The following is an 11,706-nucleotide window of genomic DNA, read 5'->3' as shown; positions in this document are numbered from 1 at the left end:
CCACCCTCACAAGCGCCTATCGATACCGAAGTCACATGGTTTGGGCCCATCGAGGCAACGAGAGCTCCGACTTGATCACAACGCACGAAGCACTGTAGTCTTTTTATACTGTGCACCGGTTTGTATTATAATTTAGTATCCTTACTGTATATCTGTTATTCACTCTGACCACCATAAAATTCATTTTCACACTTAAACTAATATCCTTGAAGGGCGACAACCTTTATTTGAAAGACCGCACACCTTAGAAGAGCCAGTACGGTTAAACTTGAATGTCTATGAATAATTAAAGTTCTTGCGGGGGGGGGGTGAAGGGGAAGCCCGTTTAAGTCGTAAAGATAAAAAAGGGAGATGCTGTGTTACGTAGTGAGATTTGGAGTGGGCCTTAAACGCTCGCACGTTTGTTGAGTTTAAATTACAATGATGTGGTTTTGGCTATTGACAGTATAGAGTTGGTGGAGTCAAACAATTCATTAATTAGCTATCTTGCCTAATTAGTCTGTTAATTGCTTTTAATTTCAAAGGCACGCAAGCAGGAACTAGCTAGTCTCAGCCACGGAGTCATATGGAGCTCCGTCCTTCTGACAAAGAGGGCAAAATGGTGGAACTCGAGCCGTCGGTTAAGTAGTGATAGACTGCTTCGGGGCACGTCTGCGTTGGACCTCTGAGACGCTCTTCGCCAAGGGGGATAATCGCCTGAGCTCCAGATTTTAAAGCACTCCCATCGCCTAATAAAGATGTCTATCATCATGGGCAAACAAGTAACCTTGTCGGGGCTCCAAGTCTGCACCGGCACGGACGGCGGCAAGGCATGATCGTCAGCTGCACAAATCAATCATGCATAAACAATGCGACAAGATGAACTCGCCTACAATAACAATTCCAGGGGAATATTGCGGCATAAAAATTGGATAATGAAAGTCGAGAAGCCGTGCCAGTAATAGCATCAAGCTAATAAAAGAGATAAGCAATCAAATGGGGAGCCAAAGTGCAGTAATAGGAACAATATCGGTTTTCATTCTTTTGGATGGCACAAGAAACCCTGGTTTGGGCGGGTGGGTGCTTCTACAGATTAAACAACATTCTTCTCAAAGGTCTCTAAACGCCAAAGTGGGAATTAATTAAAATCTGAACTGTGGTCAAGGACAAACCATGGAAAGGCAACAATACTTATTGTGTTCAGTCATTTCAATATTGTGAACCAATGTGTCTTTTCCTTCCTCTTGACTTGACAGCAAAACGGATATGGTTTAGAGGAGAACAAGCAAAGGAGAGGCAAAAGCCTCAAATGAATAGCAAAATCAACAAAGGCAAGGCCTAACTGAGACAGATATTAGTTTTACAAGTAGAATTGCTAACTGTCCCTTGAAAAACTGATTCGTCACGGATTTAGAAATATCAGTACACGTCCCGTATTGTAAACTTTGTGCGTGAAAGTCAAAAATTGTTTGTAGAAATGCCCTTAATGAGACTTTCCAGTCAAGCTAGGCCAATCAGATGACAGCATAGGTATGACGACACAGAATCCGCCCATCTGATTGGTCCAAGTAGTTCGGTTGTGCACGTAAATGTGGGGGAAAAAAACAAAGCAGCAATGCCACAGGCAGGAGTACTCCTCCGGAAGAAAAAAAAAGCTTGCAAAAATACCGATAAGACTGGGGAGCAGAAAACACATGGGGCGAAAAAGTGCGAGAAAATGTCTATCAAGCACACAGCAATGTCTGGGCAAGGCCAGGTTTGGGACATTTAATTGCACGCCCGCGGCTGTTGTGTGCGCTTCACAGCAGGAAATGGACAATCGCACAAATGGTTGTCCAAGTTTGTGACAAGATGTTGACACATTCTCAATACAAGAACCTCTAATCGTCAAAATTCCAGCTTTCTGTCCGAGTTTCTACAAACACACTGCATTGCTATTCGTTGGAATACTTAATTAGCGCCTAACAAATGGATTTACCTAAAAATAGTGTTTGTTTTATAAAGCCAAGCGGGGCGCGCAATTTGTCCGTGTCAAAAAGACCATTTATCTGGCAGAAAAAGATGGCAGAAGCCGAGCCAGGATTAAAAGACTGGCTGCCGTGGTAGGCTCTCACCTTCAGCACTCTGTCTCTAGTCGGAATGAGAGCGCTCCATCATGCGACGCCCTGGCTGACACCGGCCGGAGCAACGGGGTGGAAAGAGCAATGGGGTGTCGCCATCTTTGCGAGCCTCGCTCCCTCACGGCGTCACCACTGCCTTTTTTTTGGACTGCACCTCACGCGTGCAACGGCATAAAGACTCACCTTGCGGGCCAAAAACAACACAGTGGGACAAGTTAAGTAATAGGTGGGGCCACACTACACAAATGACTCCATGAAGAGCACAACAGTGAAAAATCGAACATAGGAGCGATTTTTTTCCCCCCTCGGGATATCATGTTACCGTGTTTCCGGACTATAAGGCGCACCTTCAATAAATGGCCCATTTTAAAACTTTGTCCATATATAAGGCGCACCAGACTATAAGGCGCACTGTTAGGGTTTATAAACTATCTTGATCGTATGATTATGTTGAGATGTAGACTAGAATGATGAACTTTGTTTGAACCTTTTACCTTTCCTTGACCCTGAAAAGTTTAACCATTCAATTGTTGAGACTTTCCAAATGGTGTGGAAACATCCTTGTTTAGATGCTCCACTAGGTTTTATTTCCACGACCTGGTAAAACAATAAATTGGGACCCTCTGCAATGATTGACCAGTTGCTGAGGTGACCACCAAACAGGCCAGATGTCACCCCCACCTTGGCCACTCTCATCCCCATCCTTCTTCTCTCAATAAATACTCTCTTGCATGAATCCAGTAACGAACAAACTCTCCACTTGCAAGTGTTCAAAGGGCATACTGTCTCCCGTGTGGTTCTTGCAAAATAAGTTAGTCAGAACATCTCTAACACGCACCATTAATGCAATCACAATATAATAACTTGAAATAGTGAAAACAATAACAATATACCAATACTGTTAATATCACACAACACACAAAATAAACACGTCAAGCTAACTTTAATAAGTACAAAACAAAATAGTCAGATAGATCAGGAAACTTTAAAAGTTCAAGTTAAAGATTAAAATAATAACAAATTAACAATTTTCTGAAAGTTGGATAAATTTTTTTATTAGACGTATTAAATTTGTTTTATTGTTGTTATTTGAGGTTTTTAGGTGCGCCTTATAGTCCGGAAAATACGGTAAGTTAATTCATTTGTAATTGAAATCCTTAGTAACTATGTTTAAAGTCAGTTAGACTCACAATCACAAATTGCTTTTACAAGAGCCACAAACGACAGTTTCAATCCCTCAAGCAACTGTTTTAGGTATTATTGAGGGGGAGCTTTCGAAAAGCAGGATTTGAAATTAAGGAGGGGAGGCCATCTGACGATGCATGCGCGGCAAACAATCGGGCACTCTAAAGATATAGAGAAATATGTACGGGGAGAGTTCTTTTGCTCTTGCCCCCAAACAGTCATGTTGAAAATCTACGCCAAATTTTCATTTTACGGCCCGTCAGCTCCGTGATACAGAGCAAATGAATGTGGCGGCAAACAAATCTATCAAATCCTACATCAAATAACCGCACGGTGCCTTTTGCCGTGACTTAAGGACACACCCGGAAGGCGGTGGGGGGGGAGGTGAAAGAGGGTAGTTGGTGAAAAGAAAAAGAAATGCAGTGTGGCCATGGTGCAAGACTGCGGTCAAAAACGCCGATTTAAGTAAGTGCAAATATGACCCACCAACATTTGCCCACTTGATCGGAAGGAGCAAAACCAGACCGCTTGCATTTTCGTCTGTTTCATGCAACACGTCTAGATCGGGAAGAGAAAAAGAAAGCGTTTATGAGAGCGTTCGGTCATTATGAGCACTGAAATTTTTGACTTTGGAGAAATGAATGTGCTGCCAGGTTACTTTCAAAAAAGCTCTACGAGGGCTGGGGGGGCAATCAGTCATCAATGGCGATCAATTTCACAGTGAAAAGACGAACAGCACATTTGAGCTGATTCAGCCAAATAGTTTGACAGAGAGCGCCTAAGTTTTACTATCCTCACCCCACCCCCACCTTCTCCCACTCACAATGAGTTTTCCGATAGATTGCTTGTGTGAATGTAGTTGAAGTTTATGGCTGTGTATAATATGCATACTGTACATCATTGCCACATTGGCAGGAAGTGGATGGCTGAGGTCATTCCCCGCCTTTTGGAGAAGTGCTTCGGCGCCGTTTCATTTGATTAGCCGTAACTCATTACACTCTTTGCACTTAAAAATAAATAAATAAATAAATCAACAGTGTCAGGAGTCCTTCTTTTTAACGAGCCCGTGCCCTAAATCTCAAAGGTCGCTCGCCACCTTGTGGACGTCGATGGATGGATACAGAAAGCCAATCAAGGCTTTGAGCGGTTTGGAAGAGAAATGTGCAAAATATTCATTTACATTTCGGATTATTCTCAACAATAGCTAACCAAAATTTGGTGAAACTGAAGAAAAATCATCCGAGATTCAAGCATTTGGAGCCAAATTAATGTAATTATTTCCCCAGCATAACTTTGCACCACCCCCACACAAACACACGCTTTAATCATTTAGATTTCCATTATCGCCGCTTCCTCGTCTCATTACTCAACCTTGTTCCCTTGACTGCAAAGCCGCGAGCCCAATTTTAACCCTGTGCCTGCCGATCAACGCGACACGGATCTCCATTTGAGTGTCTTTTTATCCTTATTATTTTTTTAAAAATACATTTCCACCAAATGATATGTGAGAGGAAATGGAAATTGGAAATCTGGCAAAAGAAGAGTACAGTGTCGCCTTGTGACTAAAGCAATTACACTAAAGCGAGAATGTGCAAACCGGATCTTCAACCAGGCTGTCAATCACAAAAACCTGTGCACACGAGTAACCGCGTATCGGCCTTCTCCTGCTTCAGCAACTTTCATATCTGAAGGGGGGGAAACAACACAATAGCGTCTCTGAACGGAAGTCATGTTGACACTTGCATGATGAGGAAAAAAAATCTCAGCCATCTAAATAAATAAATAAAAAAATCAACTCCATCTTTTATCAATGCTTTCAGATACAGTGAGAGTGCAGATGACCTCAGATATCCTCGACAACATTTCAGTGTTCTGATGTAGGAAATCGGGAAAAAGCTTGGCTGAAAATTACGAGCGCTGAATAAGTGAGCGAGCGAGCATGTTTGGACCTCTTTGTCGAAAAATTGTCAAGCTATGATAGTGAAATAGGATTATCTTCACACACACACAATCTTTGGGTAGAAAACACGGATGCTTTAGCATATAAATGTAAAAACGGACTCAAGAGGGGTCAATACTGGGGGGGATAATTGGGAAAACTCGAGGCAACATTGTGTGATTGTGACTTTCATCAATGGCTGAGGAAACTCATTACCGACGTGGGCCGAGGCGGGAGGCGGACCTTAATTGCGTGCCAGTTTGTAATTGGGTACGGTAATTGACAGTTGGATGAAGCAGGTGCGCCGGGATGTACGGTCAGCGAGGGAGAATGGTGGGATGGAGAAAGGGGGGGGGGGGGTAATCGGCTCTTTATACGTAAAACAAACATTAGATGCGACTTTAAATTTTATTCATTTCTTCACAGTGCTGATGTCCTCACCCGGTGGTTTGCTCCAATTTGTTGTGATTGTAACAGCACAGGCGGTCCGATGACCGTGAGACTTTCCATCGTGGATGTTTTTCTTTTTCATCTCCAAACATACTGAACTCAATCAGGCAGGCCCTAATTCCTCACAGCGTACTTGCGGCGCCATCGCTGGCTTCTAATGGCCGCTCGTAATCAAGCACTGTGATTACGCACTCGGGGGGGAGCGGGCGCGTGGCGAGCGTCCCTTTTTTTTTTGGAGATGTCCTTTGCCTCGGAGCCAAGTGCACTCACGACCGAGAGGACGCGGGTGCTTCATTAGCTTTTATGCACGCCGCCTCTTCTTTGCTCTAAGACTTGCTGATTTCCACAGAGTGAAAATGGGCCCTGAAGAGCCCTTGATAGCTAGCATTAGCGTGCTGGTGCGCTGCCTGAAAGGATCACTCATTTTGTGTTCTCACTAAAACCACAAAAGGAAAGAACAAGAATCTATATAAAAAAAAAAGTTTACACAGACACATTTATTCTTACAAAGGCGCGATTGAGGATTAATTCGAACATTTCAGAGAGGCCAGACGGTACGTGGCGTCCTCCGCATATTCCATGAGCGAGACAGATGCTCGGCCACGGCGACTCATTAGCGAAGGCCGCCGAGGTTGCGACCGGGAATGACGATTGTGACTATGCTGCCATCTGCCAGCTAAAAAAGCATCATACATGCTCCGTAGGGGATGGAGAGGTCCAAATTGAAAGCACCTGCACTTAGGAAATACAGCAGGCGTGGTTAGCATAAATGGATTGGCAAAAAGTCTGAAGGGCAGGTCTGCTATTTTGCTTCCACGTCACCATTTTGGAGACATTTTTCTTATTTTCACAAGTCCAACGATTAAGTTGTCGTCAAGATTTTGTCCAATTGCTTCTTGTAAGTTTGACGGACAATATCAAAAAATAGAATTAAAGCGGGTTGGTTGACGACTCCCACAAAATAAAAGCACGGGTCCACGCAAGGTCAGATCTTGAGGAACAAAAATGATCTTGTTTGATAGGACCGCCTTAAGAGCAGTGTCTTAAAACCCATCTAAAAACAAATTAGTATTCTTTTGGGTTTTTTACTCAGCTTGAGACTTGGCCTTGTTTTGGAGTTTTCTTGTATTTACTGTTTTTAGGTTATTAACTCCCTTAGATTTGATATGGATTTTATGGACATCAATTTTGGATGTAGTTGTTGAGTGGAGGGCTTTAATTTGGGTTTTAATCAAACAATGCAACTTTACCATGATATTATTTAAACAGACGGGAAACATATAAAAATGCCTGAACTTCCATGTGTGATACTCATCAATAACAAAGTTTGCTTTTCATTTTTCGCATGAACAAGCATACATGTATACACACACACACACACACACACACACACACACACACACACACACACACGACGCTGCCCGGGAGGCACGAGGCAAGATGAATTGCCACTAAGTGCTCGGCGAATCACATTACAGTCCATAGATTACAAGTGTTTGAGGTAAACCCCGCTGGCAACAAAATGAGTCTGATGAGTTGGCTCTTCGGCTGCGCTCATCTCTGCTTGGACACGTCGCTGATGCATTGCCTCTTTAAGAAAAAAACGGGGGCGAAGCGAGCGACGCGTCGCTTTAATAGACTACGCTGCATCTTTGAATCTGTTTACCCTCGACATCGTAATGAGACTGGAAATCGGCGCTCGGAAGAATTCGCAGAGGATGATTGGCTTCGGATCAGTTTGTGTGTGTTTTTTTTTTTTTTGTTTCTTTTAAAAGGAACATGTACGGAAGAGGATTAGGGCCAGTGAAGAAAAAAAAAACGAGGGGTGACAGGATTCTGACTTTTTTTCTCAGAATTCTGACTTTAAAGTCAGAATTCCGACTTCTGAAAGTCAATTTCTGACTTTATTCTCAGAATTCTGACTTTAAAGTCAGAATTCTGACTTTATTCTCAGAATTCTGACTTTAGAATTCTGACTTTATTCTCAGAATTCTGACTTTAAAGTCGGAATTCTGACTTTAAAGTCAGAATTCTACGGAAGAGGATTAGGGCCAGTGAAGAAAAAAAAAAAAGAGGGGTGACAGGATTCTGACTTTTTTTCTCAGAATTCTGAGAATAAAGTCAGAAATTGGGAATTCTGACATTAAAGTCAGAATTCTGACTTTATTCCTCAGAGTTCTGACTTTAAAGTCAGAATTCTGACTTTAATTCTGACTTTAAAGTCGGAAAAAAAGTCAGAATCCTGTCACCCCTCTTTTTTTTTTTTCTTCACTGGCCCTAATCCTCTTCCGTATGCCTGTGACTGTTGCGTGTTCAGGTCTGAAAATGTGAACTCTCATGGCAAGTAAGCAGAGGCAGATGCCTGAAGAAAATAAATCAACAGCGCGTCAACGATGCATCACCACCTCTGCTGACTGATACTTAAATGCCCTTTAGGCCCTAAGCAAAAAACACCACCATCGACTGAATATATATATATTTTTTGTATGCACACACCATCCGCGTGTGTGTATAAAGCACAAATCCTCCGCGGCGAGGGATTAATCCAATCCATTATCTGGCAAGGCTCAGGGCAGCCCAATCGATGGCGCTTCTCAGTGGCTGCTGATGAACTTCCCTATGTGACAAGGTGTATCACTCAATGCTGTCACAGGGCAGCACCGAAAAGAAAAAAAGAAAGAAAAAAAAAACAGCCAAGGCCCAAACACGGATAAAAGTAGCCAGCGCTGCAGCGGATCCAAAAGAGCCCGACGGTGCTTATATTGACCTGTTGCGGTAACTAGTTATCGCATCCAGACATAATAAATACAAACAGGATTGAAGCAGAGGGAGAAAAAAAAGTCCATTGCATTAGCTGTGTATTGTACCGTGTCATTTTTAAGCCACCGGTTTCAAAGCAAAATGTGCTAAAAGTGCATTTGAAGAGAAATGCCGAGCTGTAACACAACCGCCATTTATTATAGACCATTCAAATGGGTGATCTTGTGTTGCCATGGCAACAACAGAGCTATTTGCCTCATTACAACCCATGTAGCTATTCTTTTAAAGGAAAATCGTTTTTCATACTGTTATTTATTATTATATTTATTATTATAACAGAGGCACACTTCAAAAATCAGGTACCACTGTATTAAACTGAACTGCAACAAAAAAGCATCACAGCCCAAGATGGCTTCGAGCGACACCATACGATAAGAAAAAAAGTTGAACAGACTTAAAAAAAAAAGTGTGTCACACAGCACACTCAATTAAACAACATAATTGTTTGACATCATCCTGATAGCTTCATGCAAAATCACAAATGCTGCGTCAATTCGAGCGTGAAGCGTCATTACGCGCAATGAGGACAACGCCGAGGGTGGCGTCGAAACCCTTTGAGCTGAAGAAGTGAGAGAGATGATGGCGGCGGAGGGGATCAAAATGGCAGGACGGTTATGAGATGCCTTTTCAAGACGTCGATGTTTTTTTGGCCGCCACGCCAGTCAATCACGATTACAATGGCGGGGGAGAGACAGGAGCGGCGGCGCAGAAAGAGCACCAGTGATAATTACAATGCGAGGGACAAGATAATGGGAAGGCGCCGCGCTGGTCCAATTGCTTAGCGTTTGGCGCCCCCCAACAACGCCGCCGCCGCCGCCACCGCCGCCATCTCTGACAACCGGCAATCACAGCCCCATATCAGCAGGATCCAAAATGAATTAATGTGACAAACGCACTCGCTAGGTTGTTCCATCGCTCTGAGAGGGTCAAAGAAGATTCACTTTTACTTTGTCGCCAGCAATATAAACACACCAGACGTGAACAAGGAGACAAATATCTCATTTGACAACAAACTGTAGTAACATTTAGATGCCTTCGGTTATTCTACCTGGTCAAATGAAGCCACTTTAAATTGAATCGACATATGGAACAAAGGTGCCTTTATTTACATAGTTCAAAAACTAAAAGTTAGAGTCAAGAAACTTGTTAAAACACAAATCTTGACTCATTTCTATTTCTCATTTAAAATGTTTTTTTAAGATGTGGAATTTGCGTTATTGCGTTATAATCTAAATCATTGGGGGGGGCGGGGGGATCATTAAAGTGGAATTCAACTCCAAAATTGTCTTTACAATAATATGTTATTCTCACCAGTTTTCTGAAGCTGAGCTGTGATTGGTCGTGGCCTAAAACCGGCAACTGTGATGTCATTTTCAGTCGACAGCAAATGGTAAAATGGCCGCCACCTGGGATGGATAAAAACAGACAGATTTGATCTGTTTAATTAATATTCCACAAACAATACATTAATTACAACACTGTGTTTTGACTACTTGGGCTGCACCAAACACATGATTAAAAAAAAAAAAAATTGGGAATGGACTTCCACATTTTGAAAAGCATTCCCACGATTCCTGTCATACACACAAACACTTCATTAAACTACTACACAAACAAACAAAATGTTATTAAATTTTCAAATAAAATACCTTTCTTGACAATTGTCTCAATATTGATCCATGAAGATTTGTGTTGCATGAAAGAAACTAGCATCATTTAAAATTGAAGTACACAGTAAATACAGCGCTCATGATTATTATTTCAAGTCAATAACATGTTTACACATGATTGAGTACCTGTGCACACTTTGCTTGAACAGTTGGCGGCGAGCCCGAAGGCTTCCATCGCTCATCTTCAGCAAGGAAAGCCACCTTGGTAATCAAGCGCATCATAAACAATTTCATTTTTATTAAGCCTCCTTTTTTATGCTTTATTTCACTGAGAGGAAAATGATTAATGATCAAACAAAAGAGACCAGATGCACGCTGTGTGAAAATACACTTAAATGCTTGTCATACTGAGTTCAAATAAAATATGCCTTTATGTTACTTTACTGATAGTTAATAGATTTATTCAGCATCAACAAAATTCAGCATGAGGTTTCTCTACCACCAGCAGATGGTGCTGTCGTGAAATAAAGCTTTTATACCTGTTGTGTGATGGTGCAACTGAAGCCTTTTGTAAAAACATACCCTTATTCTAATTTACACTGACCTGGCAAAGAGACCAACTATTAAAATAAACCGTCGATTAAAACTAGGAAGCAATTTCTTTGAAATGGGCAACACAATCAAGGGATGTCACAAATGTACAAAATGGAGTGAAATTACATTTGGTGATAAAACAGGAAAACGAAATGGCCCAAATAAGAGGCATTTTTAATTACACTCACCTCGTTCGACGCAAAATGGCGGCAGAACGCCGCCATGTTCCACTTCAAAGAACTCCTCCAGTGTGGCTAGTATTTATCTTTCGGTCCTAAGCGATTTGAGCGTGTGACATTGGGGAAACATTTAAAAATACTGTAAAATAATCAATTCAACATACCAAATGTGTCTAATGCGTGTAAGGAACACCAGACTTACAATCGGTTGGGTGTAATTGGGTGCAACTAACAGCAGATGGCAGCATAACATTGTGAATATTCTCAGTGAGCATCAAGTTTGACATTTTTTCAATGTTTTTTTAAGCCAACAAACAAAACATATTTGTAGCCAAGTTTAATTAAAACGGTTTATTTTACTCAACAAGTGGTGATCAATACAAATAAAATAAAATCTCTGGAATCCAAGAAAAAAAATTACAAATTACAGTTGATTCAAACCTTGCTTTGGCACTAAAAAAAATACAAAAAGGCACTGTGTCACTTAATAAACAGTGAACCATGACCAAATAGTACATATATTTAGAACATTTTTATTATGACTACAATTACCCGGAACAAAATGCTTGTACTTTCCTACAAAAAAAAAAAAAGTACAGTTAGGAGTGTCATCCAGTGCTAAGACTCTGTTTGTGCCACATACTTGCTGCAAAAAAGCATGAATTATTTGTCACCTTAGGAGTGTCAATCTGCTCGGCCTTTATTATTAACACAAAAGAGACAGGAGGAAGACAATGGCACCGGATTTCACCTCGGCCCATTTTGGCTCCTGCCCCTAAATTAGGGAAAACCTGCTCTGGAGTGCTGCAGTACGCACATCCCTTTGTGGG

Source organism: Syngnathus leptorhynchus, chromosome 2, assembly GCF_054491065.1.
Source record: "Syngnathus leptorhynchus isolate UIUO chromosome 2, UIUO_Slep, whole genome shotgun sequence".
Taxonomy (NCBI): domain Eukaryota; kingdom Metazoa; phylum Chordata; class Actinopteri; order Syngnathiformes; family Syngnathidae; genus Syngnathus; species Syngnathus leptorhynchus.
The sequence above is the reverse complement of the archived record's forward strand: the minus strand, read 5'-3'. Positions refer to the sequence as shown.